The sequence below is a fragment of the Xenopus laevis genome, chromosome 8L, assembly GCF_017654675.1.
Source record: "Xenopus laevis strain J_2021 chromosome 8L, Xenopus_laevis_v10.1, whole genome shotgun sequence".
NCBI lineage: Eukaryota > Metazoa > Chordata > Amphibia > Anura > Pipidae > Xenopus > Xenopus laevis.
In genome coordinates, this window is record NC_054385.1 from 14,147,341 (window position 1) to 14,167,592 (window position 20,252).

The 20,252-nt window shown below is 43.0% G+C and overlaps 1 protein-coding gene across 3 annotated transcripts in view; it reads left to right on the forward strand.

The window, feature by feature from the left end:
- Positions 1-1,443: 1,443 nt before the first annotated feature.
- LOC108705395 (plexin-B3-like) overlaps positions 1,444-20,252 on the forward strand; it is a 51,845-nt gene continuing 33,036 nt past the window's right edge. For 2 of the 3 annotated variants that reach the window (XM_041572470.1, XM_041572472.1), the window contains exon 1: positions 1,444-1,596. The gene's annotated coding sequence lies outside the window, so the exon portion shown is untranslated. Of the gene's footprint in view, positions 1,597-19,416; positions 19,582-20,252 lie in introns of those variants that run through there. The other variant, XM_041572471.1, reaches the window with a different exon arrangement.

Consider the following 20,252-nt stretch of genomic DNA (forward strand, 5'->3'; position numbering starts at 1 on the left):
TGGAGGCAAGGTTCAATTGCGTAAAAACTAATTATAGTGCCAAGTAGAGCCTCCTGTAGTCTGCCAGTCCACATAGGGACTGCCAAATAGCCAATCACAGCCCTTATTTGGCACCCCAGGGACTTTTTTATGCTTGTGTTGCTCCCCAACTCTTTTTATAATTGAATGTGGCTCACGGGTAAAAAAAGGTTGGGGATCCCTGCTATATATCATACTAAAAGTTAACTCAAAAAAGCTTTTATCGACTCAAACGGCAACTGTCTGCTAGAGGAAATAATAACAGTTATTATAGTTTACTTAATTACCCATAAAGAGCCCTATTTCCCTATAGCCGACAAAGCTATCCCTGTATCATTACCCTGTTTGGGTTCAGTCCGGGTTAAAGGGGTTGTTCACCTTTGAGATACCTTTTAGTATGATGTAGAGTGTGATATTCTGAGACAATTTGCGATTTGTTTTCATTTTTTATTATTCAAGGTTTTTGAGTTATTCAGCTTTTTATTCCATTTGCATCTTAACCAATCTGGTAACTAGGGTCAAAATTACCCTAGCAACCATGCATTGATTTGAATAAGAGACTGGAATATGAATAGGAGAGGCCTGAATAGAAGGATCAGTAATTAAAAGTAACAATAACAATACATTTGTAGCCTTACAGAGCATTTGTTTTTTTAGAAGGGAGTCAGCGACACTCATTTGAAAGCTGCAAAGAGTCAGAAAAAAAAAGGCCAATAACTATAAAACTATAACCAATTGAAAGGTTGCTTAGAATTAGCCGTTTTATGACATTAGAAAAGTTATCTTAAAGGTAATCCACCCCTTTAAGGACCCCCTCATCTTGGGGGTACAGGATATGCTCCAGTGAGCAACCCTAAAAGAGGACCCCATTTTTCTTTTTGCCTGGACCCATTGCCCAGATGACCATTTGGGCTTATGGGGGAGTATTTGTTTTGTTTCTATATCTATATAGGCTTGTTCATTTTACAAAACTGTACAAGCCTATATAGAAAAAAGACACCCCAGAGCAGGTCTGGACTGAGAATTAAAATAGGCCCTGGCATTTCAGGTACACAGAGGCCCAATCAGCCCACATAGAGGCCCAAACAGCCCCCACCAGTCCACTAAATACTGACTTTCTATGGCACCTTATAGCAGCCCCTCTGGCATTTGCCAGAACCCACAGATTGCCAGTCCGGGCCTGCCCAAGAGGTGCTGCAGCAGCACAGTTTGAACCAAAAAACACAAAAATCACTGAGTATCTTCAGAAGCCGGAATGACTTGCTGAAGAGCAAATTAGAAAGAATAAAAAAAAAAAAAACACATTAAAGAATAACAACAGGAATGAATGAAGCAACACCCAACGCAAATAAAGTGAAAAAAATATATGCAGGGTGCGTTTCCGACAGTGATCATCAGGGGGCAGTAGAGACAGGAGCGGAGATAATAATCTGAACACTGGTTGGTGGGCTGGACCTACAGGTTTCCCATGCCGAGTCGCAGCCTGTTGTTCTCACTGGGAGACTTCTAGGGAAGTTGCTCTTTTTTCCCTTCTGTGGGACAGACGCTGATCTATGTACAGAGGGACCACTGCAGCAGGTAAGAGAGAACTATTGGAACTATTCTCCCCACTTTGTGTTAGTGATTGGTGCTCTCATTGCCTCTAAATCACTACCTGTTGCTTTAGCCTCCCTCCCCCCCTCCTGCATTTCTGTGTTACTACCTCTCCCTTCTGCCTATTATTTCTGCGGGCTTAGGGCTTTAGCACATGGACAGATTCGGGGAGATTTAGTCGACTAATCGCTTCTTCTTCGGGGCGGCAATCTCCCCGAACTACTTTCCCGCTGCTAAAATGAAAAATCACCTGCACCAGTGCACTCGCTGCGATTCGATTTCTGAATCACAAAGAAACTTCGGGCGACTTTGGAAATTGAAACGATGCAATTGCATTGTTGCCAGGCGACTAAATCTCCCCGAATCTGCCCGTACGCTAAAGCCCTTAAGATATAGTTGGCCGATCAGTTTGTATCTGATCTTCTGACCCCCCTTCCCAACTTTGTCCCTGTGGGAATTCAGGCAGGTTAGGGATCTGCTGGTAGCAATGTAAAAACACAAGGAGATGCAGTCTATGCAAGGACAGAGTATGTCATTATTTGTATGGATACTGCAGTAGGGGCAGAACTTGTTCAATAAGCTGACCAGGGACAAGATACTCTGTACTGATATAGATTGCTACCCCTCCTACTCCCTGCACTGCTTATCTGAGCCCTTGCTAATCCCCTTCGGGCTTTAGGACACAATGCACAATCTCACCTCTTGTTTGTATTGGAAGGTGTTTAGGTTAAACTACAGCTCCCTGGACTGTAAAGTCCCTAAATCTATTTTCTTTTTGCCTGAACAACTTTCCAGTGTACATTCATTATGCGTCACTTTTAAAGTTATTCGTAAATGAATTTGCAATTGTGACCAGTGTTTGATACAACGTGGGAGAAATCAGCTCCCTTATCAGCCAGCTTCTGCTGCACGGTTGTAGGAGTCGGAACCAGCAGTGCAGATAATATAAACAGCTAGACAACTACTGCTTGCAATTAGATTCCATGTATTACACACAAAAACATTGGATGCCGTTAAAGGAGAAGCAAACCCGAAAGTTAAAAAAAAACCTACCCCCTACCCTACATAGACCCCCCTCCCTCCTCCACCTAGCCTAAGTGTTACCCCGGGCAACTGCCCCTAAACCTTTACTTACCCCTCGGGGCAGATTCAGGTATCGGAGTTTTCGGGCGCCATCTTCAGCCACTTCGGTAGTCTTCGAAATGAGTGAGTTTTAGCGCATGCGTAGTTGTTGCAAAACAGAAAACTGCTCCAACTGTGCATGCGCCGCTACGTCGGTCTCATTCCGAAGATTACCGAAGAGAAGAAGATGGCGCCTGTGAACTCCGCTGTACAGAATCTGCACCGAGGGGTAAGTAAAGAGTTAGGGGCATTTGTCCAGGGTAACACTGAGGCTGGGGGGAGGAGGGAGGGGGATCTATGTAGGGTAGGGTTTTTTTTTTAACTTTTTGATTCACCTTTAAGTTAACTTTTAGTATTTTATAGAATGGATAATTTTAAGCAACTTTTCAATTGGTCTTTATTATTATTTCCATTTTTATAGTTTTTGAAAAATCTGCCTTTTTTTCTTGATACTTTCTGTGACTGACCCCACTTTAAAGGACCAGTAACATCAATCTTTTAAAAAAAAAAAAAATGCGTTAGTATTGAACGAAAAAATACTACAAAGACAAATTAAACTTTTAAATCGTTTAGTCTTTATTAAGAAATAGCGAACGAATTTAAAAAAAATATGTTTTATTACTCATGTTTCTATGAAGGGCCTCTCCTATTTATAATCAGGTGTCTTATTCAGATCATTGCATGGTTGCTAGGATAATCTGAACCCTAGCAACCAGTTTGCCAAAACTGCAAACTGAAGAGCTGCTGAATAAAAAGCTAAATAATTCAAAAACAAATAAAAAACCTAACTTTCCAATGACTTAAAATTGATAGCCATGTTTGTGCTTGTATGGGAAAGTATAGGGGGTTAAGTGTCCTTCCCTTCTCTCTCACAGAGCAGCGCTTCAGTCTTGCTTTGTGGCTGCAATTCTAACTGTCTAGGTAACAGCATTCAGAGTAGACAGAAATGTGGGGTGAAATGCTTTGAATGTTTGTGTAGATAAATGCAGAAGTGCAGAAATGCAGAAGTCTTGAGTCCGTAGGGCTATATCACACAATGTGAGAATATGCCTTCCAAACCAACTGTGGTGTACACTGACAGACACACCATCATCGACACATGGGTAGATTTTGCTGCAACATAAACTTTTTTTTGTCCACTGCTGTTTCTTGTGAATGGCAGCAGCAGACAAAACATTACATGTGCCAAAACCCAAATCGTCTCATGTACCAAAGCCATAAATTGTCTCGTGTGCCAAAGCTCAAAACCTCTCATGTGGCAAAGCCCAAATTGTCTCGTGTGCCAAAGCCCAAATTGTCTCGTGTGCCAAAGCCCAAATTGTCTCGTGTGCCAAAGCCCAAATTGTCTCGTGTGCCAAAGCCCAAATTGTCTCGTGTGCCAAAGCCCAAATTGTCTCGTGTGCCAAAGCCCAAATTGTCTCGTGTGCCAAAGCCCAAATTGTCTCGTGTGCCAAAGCCCAAATTGTCTCGTGTGCCAAAGCCCAAATTGTCTCGTGTGCCAAAGCTCAAAACCTCTCGTGTGGCAAAGCCCAAATTGTCTCGTGTGGCAAAGCCCAAATTGTCTCGTGTGCCAAAGCCCAAATTGTCTCGTGTGCCAAAGCCCAAATTGTCTCGTGTGCCAAAGCCCAAATTGTCTCGTGTGCCAAAGCCCCAAATTGTCTCGTGTGCCAAAGCCCAAATTGTCTCGTGTGCCAAAGCCCAAATTGTCTCGTGTGGCCAAAGCCCAAATTGTCTCGTGTGCCAAAGCCCAAATTGTCTCGTGTGCCAAAGCCCAAATTGTCTCGTGTGCCAAAGCCCAAATTGTCTCGTGTGCCAAAGCTCAAAACCTCTCATGTGGCAAAGCCCAAATTGTCTCGTGTGCCAAAGCCCAAATTGTCTCGTGTGCCAAAGCCCAAATTGTCTCGTGTGCCAAAGCCCAAATTGTCTCGTGTGCCAAAGCCCAAATTGTCTCGTGTGCCAAAGCCCCAAATTGTCTCGTGTGCCAAGCCCAAATTGTCTCGTGTGCCAAAGCCCAAATTGTCTCGTGTGCCAAAGCCCAAATTGTCTCGTGTGCCAAAGCCCAAATTGTCTCGTGTGCCAAAGCTCAAAACCTCTCGTGTGGCAAAGCCCAAATTGTCTCGTGTGCCAAAGCCCAAATTGTCTCGTGTGCCAAAGCTCAAAACCTCTCGTGTGCCAAAGCCCAAAACCTCTCGTGTGCCAAAGCCCAAAACCTCTCGTGTGCCAAAGCCCAAAACCTCTCGTGTGCCAAAGCCCAAAACCTCTCGTGTGCCAAAGCCCAAAACCTCTCGTGTGCCAAAGCCCAAAACCTCTCGTGTGCCAAAGCCCAAAACCTCTCGTGTGCCAAAACCCAAAACCTCTCGTGTGCCAAAGCCCAAAACCTCTCGTGTGCCAAAGCCCAAAACCTCTCGTGTGCCAAAGCCCAAAACCTCTCGTGTGCCAAAGCCCAAAACCTCTCGTGTGCCAAAGCCCAAAACCTCTCGTGTGCCAAAGCCCAAAACCTCTCGTGTGCCAAAGCCCAAAACCTCTCGTGTGCCAAAGCCCAAAACTTCTTGTGTGCCAAAGCCTTACATGCCAGCCTATCAGCCTATTTCAGGCACCAGTGATGCCCCTTGTGGCTCCCACTGTCGTGAATGGAATGGGAGGATTAAATAAGAGTGCTCCCTTATGCACTTCATTGTGTTTCACAAGGCAAACCAGTGCATTGGGATTCAGAATAGACCTTGGCATTAAGTACACTGAGGCCTAAACAGCCCCCACCCACCTGTCCACTAAAGATTGACTATATATAACATCTTATAGCAGCCTTCTTGCATTTGCCAGAATCCAAAGATTGCCAGTCTAGTCCTGGTCTCAACCAATTTTCTGCTGCAAGTGCCTTTAGCTGAACAAGATTAATTAGGAGAGGGCTTTTGATAAAAAAATACTTAGCAAAGGAAACAACTCCATGGCAGCTGTAACCATTAATTCCTGAATAGTTGTCATTCTGTCTGCATCAAGGAAGGTAACAGCCTGCAGACAACATAGAACCTACATTTCTGGGTTTAAAGTATGTCCCGTAGCCATTTCTTCTAGTTACTGGTTATGTTTTAACCCAGCTCTGAACAGGAAGTATAGAAAAAAAACCTGTGCCGATATACAGTATTCCTTTGACCTCTGCAATGAAGGTACAAGGAAAAATATTTGTAATTTTTTCTGTGGAATAATTAGTAAGTCTGCAGATATGAGCAGGTAAGGAGGGGGGTCTGTTTATTTGGGCTCTTTTCATTTCCTGTTGTGTCTTGACATTTAGAGATTACAGCTTCCACACAGGGAAGTGCACAGGAAAAGGATCCCCCCCTGGCCTGGTAGAAAAACAACAAATAATGTAGAATACCTTGTTTGTTTTCCTGTACTCAGGTCTATGTTGTGTGTACAGAGTATTCCTTGTATAAGTGTTGTTATTGTTATGTATACTTAACACATTCTTGGGTGCACATACATGGCCAAATAATTAGCAGACTTCATATAGGGACCAAAAAGACTGCTGTTACCATTCCATAGCTGCTCATAGATATTAAAGGGCAAGTCAACCCCAAAATAAATATTTGCCTAATAAAAGAAAACCTACTTCTAAGCAACTCTGCAATATTAATTTATTAAAAATGTTTGAGGCTTTTAAAGTTATTTGAAAATACAATAGCAAAAGCAACATTTGCTTAACGCCAGTTGTTACTTTTTAAACAATGTAGCAAAAGTCTTAGTTCCCCAGCAAAGACAGGTCTGTTAATCAGCCGCCTTGTCTTCCATTGTATACAAATAACTAAAAAATCATAGAAACTTTGTAATGAATGTATATGACAAAGTTGCCTAGAATTATGTTTCTTTTATTAGGCAAAACATTATTTTTTTGGTTGAGATCTGTTGGACAAGGACCCTATGGGCTCTTATATGCCATTTGGGACTGCCCACACTACGCAGGACCCATCCCCGGGTTATCCAAATATTTGCTCCTCAAGTCAACATTAAATTACATGTGGAAGCATAAGGCAAGGCATACACATAGCAGTGGGTCCCTCGCATTTGGGTAACAAGGCAAATCTGCTTGGTTCTTCGGTCTGGCCAAATTAGCTGATTTTTTTTTTTAGGATCTTAACCTTGGTTCCCATGCTGCCTGGGGTGGGTCTTCATGACCCTGTTAATAAAGTGGAGTGTCAGAGGTATTGATTTTGGTGCAATGCTTGGGATTGGCTCTAGAGCTGACGGTGTATTTTATTGCCATTTTCATGTCTGATGACAAAGTGTTGATAGTTGTTGCCTCTGGCAATGTACGAAAAGCACTAAGCCTTGGCTGTGGTCAGTAATATTTGTTGTATGTATGATTCACCTGAGCAGTATCTATCTCTAGTTTCGATGAAAATTACTTGGAGGCAGAATAAGTAGTTTCAGATATGGTTCCATGGGTTTCTATGGGAAACAGCACTGGCGAAGTAAGTTAGGTTGAAAAAAGACACGTCTATCAAGTTCAACCTTTTAACTCTATTTTAACCTGCTTCACTGCTAGTTTATCCAGAGGAAGGCAAAAAAATCCCATTGCTCCAATTTGTCTCAGACGGGGCAACAGTAACTTTTTTCTATTCAAGGAATAACTATTATAGGGAATATAAATTGCACCCTTGGTGTCAAATGACTGAATATTAATTGATATGATAGATAGCAACACAGCTACTATAGGTTGGTCTCAACTAGATCTGCCTCCCAAGCACTGTATAGATATGCCAGTATCAGGCTGATATTGACCAGGCCTTTGTTCTTAATTTTTGGAAAAATAAGCTTTTTTAACCTTTTACCATCTACTTCGGCTTTGCTATTTCGTGGGTTCCAGGCTTGTGCCGGCCTCTTTTGAAGTTTCCTGATATTGACCAGTTATACTGAGCGTATTGGTGCATATAGCCAGCTGTTTGTATTTTAGTTTCCCCTCTCTGCTGTCATCCTGCTGAGGAAATGTTAGCTGTGTGTGTTGTACTCAAAGACAAAAGCTAAAGCAGGGGAGGGTGCAAGCACAGCAGGAATGAAAAGATACTCACTATCTGAAGGAAGGGTTCAAGGCTGGCCGGAAAGGGGAAATGGCACACACAGGTTATGTAGAGACTGCTTATCACTGTCACATAGCTGTTGATGTCAGACATTTGTAACAATTTCTGTTCTTCTCTGGAGTTTGTTTCCAGGAAGTTTATGGAAGGAGGATTCTATGAATCTCGTGTTTGAGCTGCAGTGCATGGTTATACAGAGTAGCATAGTGGGAGATATAGGGTAGGGATTGTGGGGCCATACAGTAGGAGCAATTATGGGTTAGGTGATGTGTTGCATTAGAAAGAGTTGTAGGAGCAATAGCAGTTGTGATAGGAAAGGTTACAAGGAGCAATAGCGAGATATACAGAAGGGGTTAGGGTAAGGTCACACTGTGAGATTCGGGGAGATTTTGTCGCCCGGCAACTAATCGCCTCTTCTTTGGGGCGACTAATCTGCTTCCACGTGTCTTCTGCCTGCTACAATGAAAAAACACACTCGCGGCACTTCGTTTTCCAAAGTTGCCTCACGTTTCGGAAAACGAAGCGTCGCAAGTGCCATGCAGCAGGTGTTTTTTCATTCTAACAGGCGGAAGACACTGGGAAGCAGTTCTGGGAGATTAGTCGCCCCCAAAGAAGAGGCAATTAGTTGCCAGGCGACTAAATCTCCCAGAATCTCACAGTGTGACCATACCATTATATGGCCAATGTGCAAGGAGATATTGAGTGGATTATATGGGGCAATAAGAGGATTTATAAGGAACATCTATAGGTGGGAATGTGGAACAAACAGTCTACTTATGGTGAGAGGCTATATAGAGTAGTAGATGAGGTTATAGAGAAGGTTATATAAAGCAATAGGTGTAGTTCTAGATAGCGTTTGTATGGATTTATAATGAGCAATAGTAGGTGTTCTAGGGACGAGTTATATAGATATAGTCGTTATGGAGTCCTTTAAAAGGAGCAATAGGAAATATTATAGAGTGGGGTTATGTGGAGCAGCGATAGGAGTACATGTAGGATGGGGTTATATGGGGAAGGGAGTTATGTGGAGCAATAGGTATAGTAAAGGATTTGTTACAGGGAGGGGTATGCAGTTTGTGAAGCAGAAGGCATTAGTATATGGAGGTACTACATAGATCAGTTGGAGTTACATGAAGCAATATTAATAGATACAGGGATGATATATATCAGTGGTCCCCAACCAGTTGCTCATGAGCAACATGTTGCTCTCCAACCCCTTGGATGTTGCTCCCAGTGGCCCCAAAGCAGGTGCTTATTATTGAATTCCAGGCTTGCAAGTTTGGTTTCATAAAAACCAGATGCACTGCCAAACAGAGCCTCAATGTAGGTTGACAATTCAAATAGGGGCTACTAAATGGCCAATCATAACCCTTATTTGGCACCTTAGGAACATTTTTCATGCTTGTGTTGCTCCCCAACTCCTTTTACTTCTGAATGTTGCTCACTGCCTCACAAGGTTGGGGATCACTGATATGTATGGATCAAGAGGACCCTATGACGTCTGATCCCCCTATAGCAGGGGTGGCCAAACTTTTTGCAACTAGGGCTAGATTTGGTGAAAATGTGTGGGGGACGACCATTCAGGCTGACATTCTTTGAACCATTAACATTAAATTACAGGAATCGATTAATGGTAGCAGTAATATTTGGGCATATTAGTGAAATGATCTGTCACTTGGTCTATACTGCTGTCTGTGTCCCATCAATACTGGGACGTAGTGACGCCATACTTCTTTAGTTCACTGTACTGGCACGTCAGTACGTCTATTGTACCTTCAGCCCTAAAGAAGTTTGCAAGAGCGGCGCGTCACTATGTGCCAGTACCTGTCTTATTGCTAACACCTTCAGTGCCCTAATATTACTGCTATGGGAGTCCTGACCGCACTGTGTTGGGGGGCCTCATTATTTTTAATTTCATGATGGAGGCTGAGGGCTGGTGTAAATATGAAGAAGGGCTGCAATTGGCCCCGGGCCGCACTTTGGACATGCCTGCCCTATAGCTAGAAGGCAAAGTCAGATCAGAAAAAGTAAGATGGTGTAATTTGCGCCTACGTCTGACAGTCAATGTATTTCAACGGGGGAAAAAAGTTGGTCAGACACCATCAATTTTTATCTCATCAGTTGAAGACGCAGCATGCTGTACTCCAGTCTGAGAATGGCGTTGGATGTTCCATGTAGTTTCCACATGAGATTTTTGTATCCGTCCCATTAAATTTTGACCTATGCAACTACATCCGACTTGTTGGATGCGTTCTATCAATCCGACACCATCCTACAAAATCTGCCGACTTTAGTCCTTCTAGCTAGGAGGTTATGTGGAGCAATAACCGTAGTTCTAGGCAGGGGTTTTATGAACAATTGGGAGAATTTGAGCACAAATAGACTGGATCAAAGGAAGAGACTGTATGAAGAAATTAGAAGAGAGATTTGTAGCAATAGGTGGCAATAGAGGAAAGGATTGTGAGAAACTATTTGGAGCAGAAAAGTTTTCTAATAAATTTCTGAGCAGTGGCCTCTTTAAGGATGGAGACAACTGAAAGCCAGATATCGCATCTCCCTCCATTATCCTGACATGGTTCATTTTCCGCCTGCGTTCACACACGCACTGTGCCACCTGTCACATTGTCCCTGGCTGTCACATCCAGCCTGTCACTTATCAAAATGAAGCTTGTCATAGCCCAGACACATCCAGCATGTGAGGCCCTTTCATGTTAAGCCTGGCCGGGTCACAGCAAATCCTCTACACAGACTGGAGATTTGTGCCTCACTGGCTGTGTGTTTGGGCTCCAGGCCTTGCCACTCCCTGCTTTGATCATCCTGCCCAAGATATTTCTTCTGCTGAGTGGCCATCCCAAAATTTCTGCTCCCAGTTTAAATTTTAACTTTTGCAAAATGAAAATTTACTACAACTTTCATCACACTGAAATAAGAAGTTTTCTAAATACAATCAATTAAATATTCTGCATTGTTTCTGAAATAATCAAGTTTATCTTCACTCTCCCTCTCTCAGCATCTTTTTCTCTTCATTCTGTCTTCATGCAGGAGTTGGGTGTCCGATATTCATTGACAGTTAGAGCCAATATATCTTATTGGGGGGCTTCTTTTGCCTAGAAGATGCATTAGAGCTCACTCTATTAAAATCACCAGAAATCATGTCTCTCTACGAGCAGGATTTGTGCAAAAGGCAGTTATTTTGTTAGATTCTGTTTGTATTGGAATCAGTTATTTGAGTGAGCTCTAATTCATCTGCTAGGAAAGGGAGCCCCCCTATTAGATATATTGTGGGTGGTTCATCTTTAGGGTCAGAGCACACAGGCAGATTCGGGGACAAATCTCCTCTTCTTCGGGGTGACTAATCTCCTCGAACTGCCTTCCTCAGCTTTCCACCGGCAATAATGAAATTTGCCTACGGGAAGGCACTCGTTTTCCGAAGTAACTTCGGAAGGCAGTTCGCAGAGATTAGTCGCCCCGAAGAAGAGGAGATTCGTTGCCGGGCGACTAATCTCCCTGAATCTGCCTGTGTGCCCTGACCCTTAAGTTAACTTTTAGTATATTACAGAATGGCCAATTCTAAGCAACTTTCCAATTGGCCTTCATTGATTTATTTTTTATTTTTTTTAATTATTTGCCCTTTTCTTCAAACTTTCAAATGGAGGCGGTCACTGACCCCATCTAAAAACAAATTCTCTGTAAGGTTACAGTTATAGCGACATTTTATTACTTGATATTCTAATCAGGACTCTCCTATTCATATTCCAGTCTCTTATTCAAATCAGGGCATGGTTGCTAGGGTAATTTGGCCACCTAGTAACCAGATTGCTGAAATTGCAAACTGGAGAGCTGCTAAATAACTCAAAACCCACACATAATTTAAAAAAATGAAAACCGACTGCAAGTTGTCTCAGAATATTACTCCCTACATCATACTAAAAGTTAATTTAAGGTAAACAACCCTTTTAACCTTGATTCCCCAGATGTTTCAGAGCTACCACATCTAGCAGCATCTGGGGGCCCAAAGGTAAAAAAACAAAAAAAGTGCTATATTAGAGGCAGATAATACATGCAGCCATTATTGACAAACAGTCACAATGTGGGTTTGTTCTCATGTTACAAAAGCCGGCAGTGGAAACACTACATGATAGTTTTAAAATTTTAAAGGGGGACATTCAGGGTTGGACTGGAGGCCCCAGCTGCAACCCCCTCCGACCCCCCGAGTGTACCTTTTTTACTGCTCGGGGTCAGGAGGTAGGTCGGGGGGGGATATAGTGGCTCTGGGCTGTGGGCTAACCAGGTTTCCAATCCGACCCTGAGGAGATTTTAGGATAACCCAAGCTATTTCATTTAGCACTAGCAAAATAAATGAAAGACAAAAATAGGATATGTTCTCTTTAAGGAGACTGTTGGGATTTTTTTGTGTCACCCCCTCCCCCACACCTGCAGAACACGTCAGTTTGGGATTGCGAGGCTCATACCTGTCTCATAGACACCTCCTGCTTTCTGCCACGCTCCCTTTGGAACAGCCGCTGGGTGGTCTCGATGGAATTACAGGGAAAGCAATATTACATGGTGTCTATGCAGACGCTGCACAATCAGGTTTAGGTACATCTAATTATCACACATTGTTTGGGAAGTGGGTTCTTGCACATACCAGAGGTGGGTGGTCAGGCCAAGTGACTAACAGGTAGGTACAGGAATACACAGCTATCCAGGAGTACTGGTTAACTATTGCAGTCAAAGTGTTGGCTATTAGCATTACCCTGCATCTGAATTTGTGATGTGCGGGACAAGAATTTCTCAGCCTGCACCCGACCCTAACCCGCCCCCTCCCGAACCACACCAGGCCCGGGCCTGCTCCTGCCCTCTTTTTATAGACCAGCCACCGCCCCGCCCCTTTTGTGACGCCACTGCGGGGCGTGTGCAGGTATATAAAAGGAGGGCTAGGGTCGGGTGCGGGTTGAGAAGTCTATAAATGCCCGAACCTGCCCGACCCGTGGCCCACACATCACTAATCTGAATTTATACAGCCTGATTGTTGGGGAAATAATGTACCCCTTCCCCCTGTTGTCCAATATATGAACCTTTGAAATCAACAAGGAGTTTCATGACCATTAGGGTGGTGGCAGACAAGGCTACTGGGGGAGATTAGTCGCCTCTTCTTCGGGCGTCTCCCCTAAATGCCTTCCCGCCGGCTAGAATGTAAATCGACGGCGGGTTGGCACTCGGATCGCTTCGGCTTTCCAAAGTTGCCTGATGTTTCCTTGTGAGGGAACTTCAGAAAACGAATCGTTCTGAGTGCCATCCTGCCCGCAATTTACATTCTAGCCGGCGGGAAGCCATTTAGGGGAGATTAGTTGCCCGAAAAAGAGTCATCTAGCACCACCCTTATAGCTCATGGATGACTTCTGAGATCCTTATATTTGACAACAAAGGGCAGATTATTATTTAAATTACACAGATGACATCACTAAGCAGCCTTTATAAGGATATATTTTACAGGTTATGCAGGCTAGGATCTTAGTCTGCAGGGACGTTCTTTACAGCAGGTGGGTGGGCAGACTGCACAGTATTTGTCTGTTCATAATATGGGGCAGATTTATTAAGGGTTAAATAGTAAATTCGAATTCAAATTTTTTAAATGTTGTTTTTTTTTGGTCAAAACTCTCAAATTCAAATTGTGAATTACCCAAACTCGATTTGAATTTGAATTTCGAGATTTATCAAAACTCTACCCTGGGAATAATTCGAATTAGACTGTTTGCCACCTAAAACCCGAGTTCATGTATAAGTCAATGGGAGAGGTCCAGTGACCAATTTGAAGATGTTATTAGCCTTCCTGACATTCAAGGGTTTTTTTTCGGGTCAGTAATATTCGTTCAAGTTTTAGATATTTGATTTATTTCTTAAATACCCTCCCAATCAAATTTCAAGTATTTTCAAATGTATTAGAGTTAAAAACAACTCACATGAATTTGAAATTCGACCTTTGATAAGTGGGCCTCTAAATGTGGCTGATCAGCTTAATTTTGGCCAACTTAACCTGTTAAGATGCTGCTGTTGCTGGATTCCAGTGCTACCAGTTTCTACAGGGCAAGTGCGTAGGGTTTCTTACCAAAAAGTGCATAATGGGTTTTAAAGTTATACTGCCACTTGGGGTATTAAATGTTGTGCCGCTCACTTATTAGATATCCCTTGATCCAAAATAACATTGGGATAAAGGCAAGTTGTGTTGTATTCTAAAGTCTAACAGATTCCCAGAGAATGAAGAGGAAACGCCTCTTTCCCGAAAGGGCGTGTTAGGCTCCTTTATAAAGGCATGCTTCGACTCATTAACGTTTCTTCGCTCGGGAGAAGGACAACCCTAAAAGTCATATTGTTGTTTAAAAAAGGATAAAGGGTAATTCAGATGTCATTTTTGAAAAGCTTCAGAAAAGGGTAGTTTTCCTTTGATGGCTTAAGATACATTCCTTTCTGCCTCCCCTACCAGCCTCATATTTGGGCATGTTCTGATTGTCTGACTGTCCTGTGGTCTCAATGTCTTAAGCTGGCCATAGACTCAAAGATCCGCTTGTTTGCCGACATCGCCAAACGAGCGGATCTTTCCCCGATATGCCACTAAACGGCATGGCTATATCGGGGGTAATTCGAACGATCGAATTACCATGCGCCAAGGGGGTCCGACAGGTCGGTCAGTTTAAAATCAAACCTTCCCGATCGATATCGTGGCCAGATATCGATCGGGAAGACCCGTCGGAAGCCCCCATACACGGGCAGATAAGCTGTCAAATTGGTCCAAACGACCGATATCGGCAGCTTTATCTGCCTTTAGGGTCAGCCATCCCCTCAAGGTTTAAAAGTAGGAAGGCAGTATGCAATATCTTTCAAGATGTTGCATGTCCACACGTGGGCAGGTTGTATGTTGCAAGGAAGGCCTTTGGTGGGCACGAGAGCCCAAGTCCAATCACTGTCCAATAGCCTTCATATCACAAGGCTGCAGACTGGAGTTGTAGTTTCCCTTTAAAAGATGTACTGCAGGAAATCCAGTAGCTGAAGAGTGGGACAGAGATAATATGTGTTTTTCTGGGAAGCCATGTGAAGTATAATCAGCACTGGCAGGATTAGCCTTCCCCTTGATTTCAGCCCCGTTTAAACTGTGATTATAAGGATTAAACTGTGATTATAAGGATTATATGTCTCTAATATAATTGTTTGTTTTGCAGCATTATTTAGAGAAGACTGTAATTCCCCACCCCAGGCAGATTCCTCCCGGGTGCTCAAGTGTCAGCCAGTCCTCCCTTCACCTTCCCCATTAATATTGCTCATTCATTTTTATATGAGGTTGCAACCCCCAGCTTCATCCAAGTCAGCAAGAGAGACTGCACCTCATAGATTATGGCGCATATTTATCAAGGGATAGTGGGGGAAAAAAATCTAAATTGTCAGGAAAATTACCACCCTTGGTATGTAAATATATTCTAAATTATATTTTGTGCAATGCAGCAATTTATCATTCTTTTCTTGAACCTTTTCCTGGGTGAAAAGGATGTTCCCAGAGGAATAAATATATCCCCCCCCCCACACAAAAGCAGTAGTCGCTTTCAGCTGTTCAGTGCTTTGAAGTCACACGAGTTTTAGGGTTCGGTTTGGCAGAACACTAAGGATTCATCTATATTTGTATAGTGCTAGGATTCGGCCGAAACTCAAGTTGAATTCTGGATATGTTGCATGCCTAGTGAAAAGTTAGCAAGAGTTTTTTTTCCACAATGCAGGAAATTTATCTCAATACAAAGCCCTGCAACTCAGCAAAATTGTTTTTACTCAGGAAAGAATGATAAATACAGGGAAATGTCTGACCCTCCAATTTGTTTCTGACCTTAAGACAAAATGCTAGGGTGCAGTCATAAATTTGGGAAATAAGCCCTCTTGCCCTCCTTTATCAGTCAGCATTGTGATGTAATTTATATGTTCGGTGTATACACCCTCCTATTGTTCTGTTGTGCAGTGCTATATCATTTACTATAGACACTATAATTTACAATAATTTGCTGACAACTTGAATCTTTTTCACGGGTGACAGAATGTGAAAAGAAAGGAATTTTTCCAAGCCAGTTGCTAAATCTTCTCCTGAAGGTGACTATAGACGTAGAGATCCACTCGTTTGGCAATACGATATGCCCACATTGAAGTGGGTGATATTGGGCTGATCCGATTGTGGGCCCTAGGGCCCAAAGATTCGATCATAATGCATCTGATACGGCCGGTCAGATCGTGGGGCCGCATACACGCAAAGATGCAGCCACGATCCAACTGAATTTTTTACCCTGCCCAATCGAGATCGACCAAATATCGATCGGGAAAGCCTATGGGATGGCCCCACACACGGGCCAATAAATTGCCGACTCGGTCTGTCAGCAGCTTTTATCGGCCAGTGAATGGGGGCCTTTAGAAGGGACTTGACGAATGTCAATATATATATATTTATTGCCTGTATGTTCCTGTTTCTCAATTGTGTACAGACTCTTTTTTTTGGAAGGAATGTTGAATATTTGAGGATGATACTAGTCATGTTTTCATGAGTAGATTGGATTTGCATCCAGAGAACCAGACGTCCTGGGTACTAGATCCCATTGCAATATTGATCTTGCCTTCCATATAAAATAAATGTTTACTTTTGAATTATGATTTCAGCATCCTGAGCCGTTTATGAGTCCCACATCCCTGCATTACAGTTGCATTGCAGCATTAGTGCCAATGTATGAGGGTCATTTTTTTGGTGTAGGCACCAATGGGCCCCTGCCAAGGGCGGCAGCTTAGAGCGGTACAGATTCGGGGAGGGGGGGGGGTATTGCTGAAAATAAACACTGGGCCCCCTACAGACTAAGGACCCTGGGCAACTGCCTGGATAGACCATATGGTAATCCACCACACAGGCCACAAGAGTTAGGGTTAAGTGGGAGAGCACATTACTTAAAGGGGCTCTATCATGTGATGAACATTTACAAACATACACAAATTCTCAGTTTATTGTGTATTTTATGTATGTTTAATGTAGATGTACCTCCTATATGACTGGAAGCACCTTAACAGACCCAAATCAGACAAGCTATATGAGTAAGCGCTAACTTACAACAGCCTATCTGGCTTTGGAAATGTTTGGTAGGATAAATATCATGGAGACATTTCCCCTTATCTAAAAATATGCATAAAAAGAAAATACACACATGCACTAAAGAGGAGATGTAACAAAACTGATGGCATATGAAGATAAACAGGGGAACGATAAAATTAGGGGGCTTGGAATGGGGAAGGGTTGAGAGTAATGGTGTGTGAATGATGTTGGGATGAATGGGGAGGCCCTGGTGACTCACTCGCTCAACGTCTTCGTTATTTTCATGCACAGAGGGAAATGTCCTTTTTTTGTTTTGTTCCTTTTGAGACCTTATCGGAGCCCCTGGGACAAAGAGGGTCTTTCAGAGCTTGTACTGGCACTAAGGCATGATGGTGGGAGGGGGAGGTCATGGTCTGTGCCAGGCATGATAATTGTCTCAGTGTGTGGGGAAGCCTGCCCCTCACCTCTCCTCTTCATTAATTCACATTCTTAATTCAGTGTTGATTAAAGCATCCCACTCAAAATCATTCTACTGAATGGGAGTACATTGCATCTGGGCCCCATCTTTTTCCACCTGAGGATTGCCTCCCTAAAACATTCTTCTTCTTTTCCACTAATAAATCCCCAGGCTGCAGGACTTGCCTTTCTCGTGTGCTAGTTTTTGTCTCGCAATGCTTTGGCACCCTGCTCATCGCTGCTGGCTGTGGGAAAGGTTCCTCTATGACCCAGTAAGGTCACCTTGGCACAGCAGTGGGTGCAGTGTTGATAGGAGCTGCCAGTTTCTGCCTCCTACTATTGTGAAAAGCTGGCACAGATGGGTATGTCCAGTTAGGAGAGTTGTTGGATGGACGTTTGGGGTGGTTGTGCTGGGAAACTTCATAACAGAGTCACTCTTAGTGGCTGAATTCACAACTCACTAAATAGTCCAGAGGGGAAGGGGATGGAGAAATGTACAAAACATGTACAAGTAGAGCGAATTCATGTGAGTTTTTTTTAAACTCCCTTAAATTGGAAGGAATTTTTTCTCTAACAAAAACTTGAATGTCAGGAAGGCTACAAACAACTCTAAATTGACCCCTGGACGACTCCTATTGACTTATACAGCAATTCGGCAGGTTTTAGGTGGTGAATAGTAAAATTATTTAAGGGCCAGAGTATGATAAATCTCGAAAATCAAATTTGATTTTTTACAAAAAACTCGAATCGAGTTTGGATAATTCCGTAGTCAGTAGCCAACCGGCAGTGGCATAAGTAAAAGTTTCCATATCCCTTTTGGGAATAAGGCATTTTTTTTAATAAACCCATTGATATTGCTTACCACTGGGCCCCCTATACCTAATCAGCAATGTTCTCTCTGAGCTGTGTATGCGTGCACACAAATTTTTATTCCAGTGCACACAACTAATTCTGGAAAGACGTCGCTGAACTGCAACACCAGTACCGGAATACGCCATGAAAAGCCACGTGAGTCCAGGCTAATGCGTTTTCAAGTTTAGTCAATGATGCACCAACTGAATCGAATTTACGCGGCATTTGTTTTTTGTTTGTTTTTTTAAAACGCAGCTTAAAAACAATATAAAAGTGCATGTGTGTCATAGCCTAAGGGGAGTGTTCTTGTCACTTAGAAGCCTCCCTATGGTCCCCTTTGATAATATGAATTTTACTACAATGTAAGAATTGAGGTGCATAAGTTGCTCTACACCAAGAAATGTGTGTCTAATTGGCAAATTAATTTGGATCCCATGAGAAAAATCGTACGAAACACCGGTTTAGAGCTTTCTTGGTATAGGAGTATTGTTGGATTAAAGGTGTCCATACACAGGGAGATCCGCTCGTTTGGCTAAACGAGCAGATCTCTCCCCGATGTGCCCACGTTGAGGTATGATGTGATTGTGGCTCCCGATTCAACAGGATTTTTTACCCTGCCCGATTGGCATCTGGCCGACTTTCAGCCAGATATTGATCGGGGACGCCCGTCGGATGGCCCCATACAGGGACCAATAAGCTTTTATTGGCCCATGCATTAAGAGTGCTAGCAGCTAAGCAAGTTTAGATACTGGCTTTTATTCGGGTCCAGGACAGAGGGAGAGTCAGTGGCTAGTATGTTAGAGCTGCTAAGATGTTGTGCACAAGTGTGGCTCTGTGTGTACGTGGATATGTGCGTGAGCCTTTGTGTAGGACAGTAGGGGCGTTGTTATGATATGGAATCACAGTCTGTGCGGGGTTGACAGTGGAGTCATTTATAATAATATGTCATCATCTGGCACTCTCAAGCTGGCTCTTGTTTCTCTTTACTCCGCCCTCCTTATTCAGCACAGGGTTTCCCCTTGGGAAAGTTAGTGTCTATGGAAGGTGGAAGGCGCCTGTGTGACACAGTGACAGAAGAGTTTTGCACTGATGCCTATGGCAGATAATGGGTTAAGCATTTAGGCTTGGGTCTGTACGAGGGGATGTCGCCGCACTACCAGTGTAGCAGATGCAGTTGCAGTAGGGAGGTCAGAGCACACAAAGCGATGCCCAATCCTGAAGCAATTTGCTGTTTCCGCTCCATCTATTCATGTGCCAGACCCCCTTGGGGAACGCTAGGTCCCCACATAGGCACATCTGTCTATTGTTTCTCTGCTTAAGGGCTTCTCTCGGTGTTGAGTTCTCATCCACTAGAAGTGCCTGCTTGTGAGTACCTCTGCCTTTGTGTATGTCTTGTGTAGCCTTTCTCTGTCCTTTCTAACACGGTCACCTGCTAAGTAGGGAATTATATTTCATTATATATCATTTTAATAGACGAGTTTGAAGGGAAACAAAAGGGTGGCGAGTTATAGAAGTGGCGGTTACAATAACTAGTAACTTATAGTAGCAGTTTAATTAAATTAGGTTAATCCATTGTTATAGATTGTGTGCGTCCCATTGTACTTTGGAATAGCTGGGGTTTATGGGTCGGGCTAGTTTTGAAAGAAAAAAAAAGTGACAACAATGAATATGTTGTTATTCCCATTGTGGACAGCAGAAGTATGGCCCACATCCCAGCAGGTGCACCATAGTTGGTACGTTTCCAGTTGTCAGTAAGGTCAACTGATTGTAGGATATTCGGATTTTGCCTCTTTTCAAGAGAAAAGTTACGCTTCTATATGCTAGTGTTGTAATTAAATTGACAGCCTTTCAATGATAGACAGACAGATGCTGAACATAGGATCAAGATATCAAAAAAATGTTAGAATAAACCACCGCTTATTCCTATCCTTATATGTTGCTTCCCTATGAAGCCAGCCATATCAAGAATGGATTGCCTTTGCGTTATAAAATAAAGAGCGTCCAGACAGACACCTATTTCCCATTCTAAAAGAAGA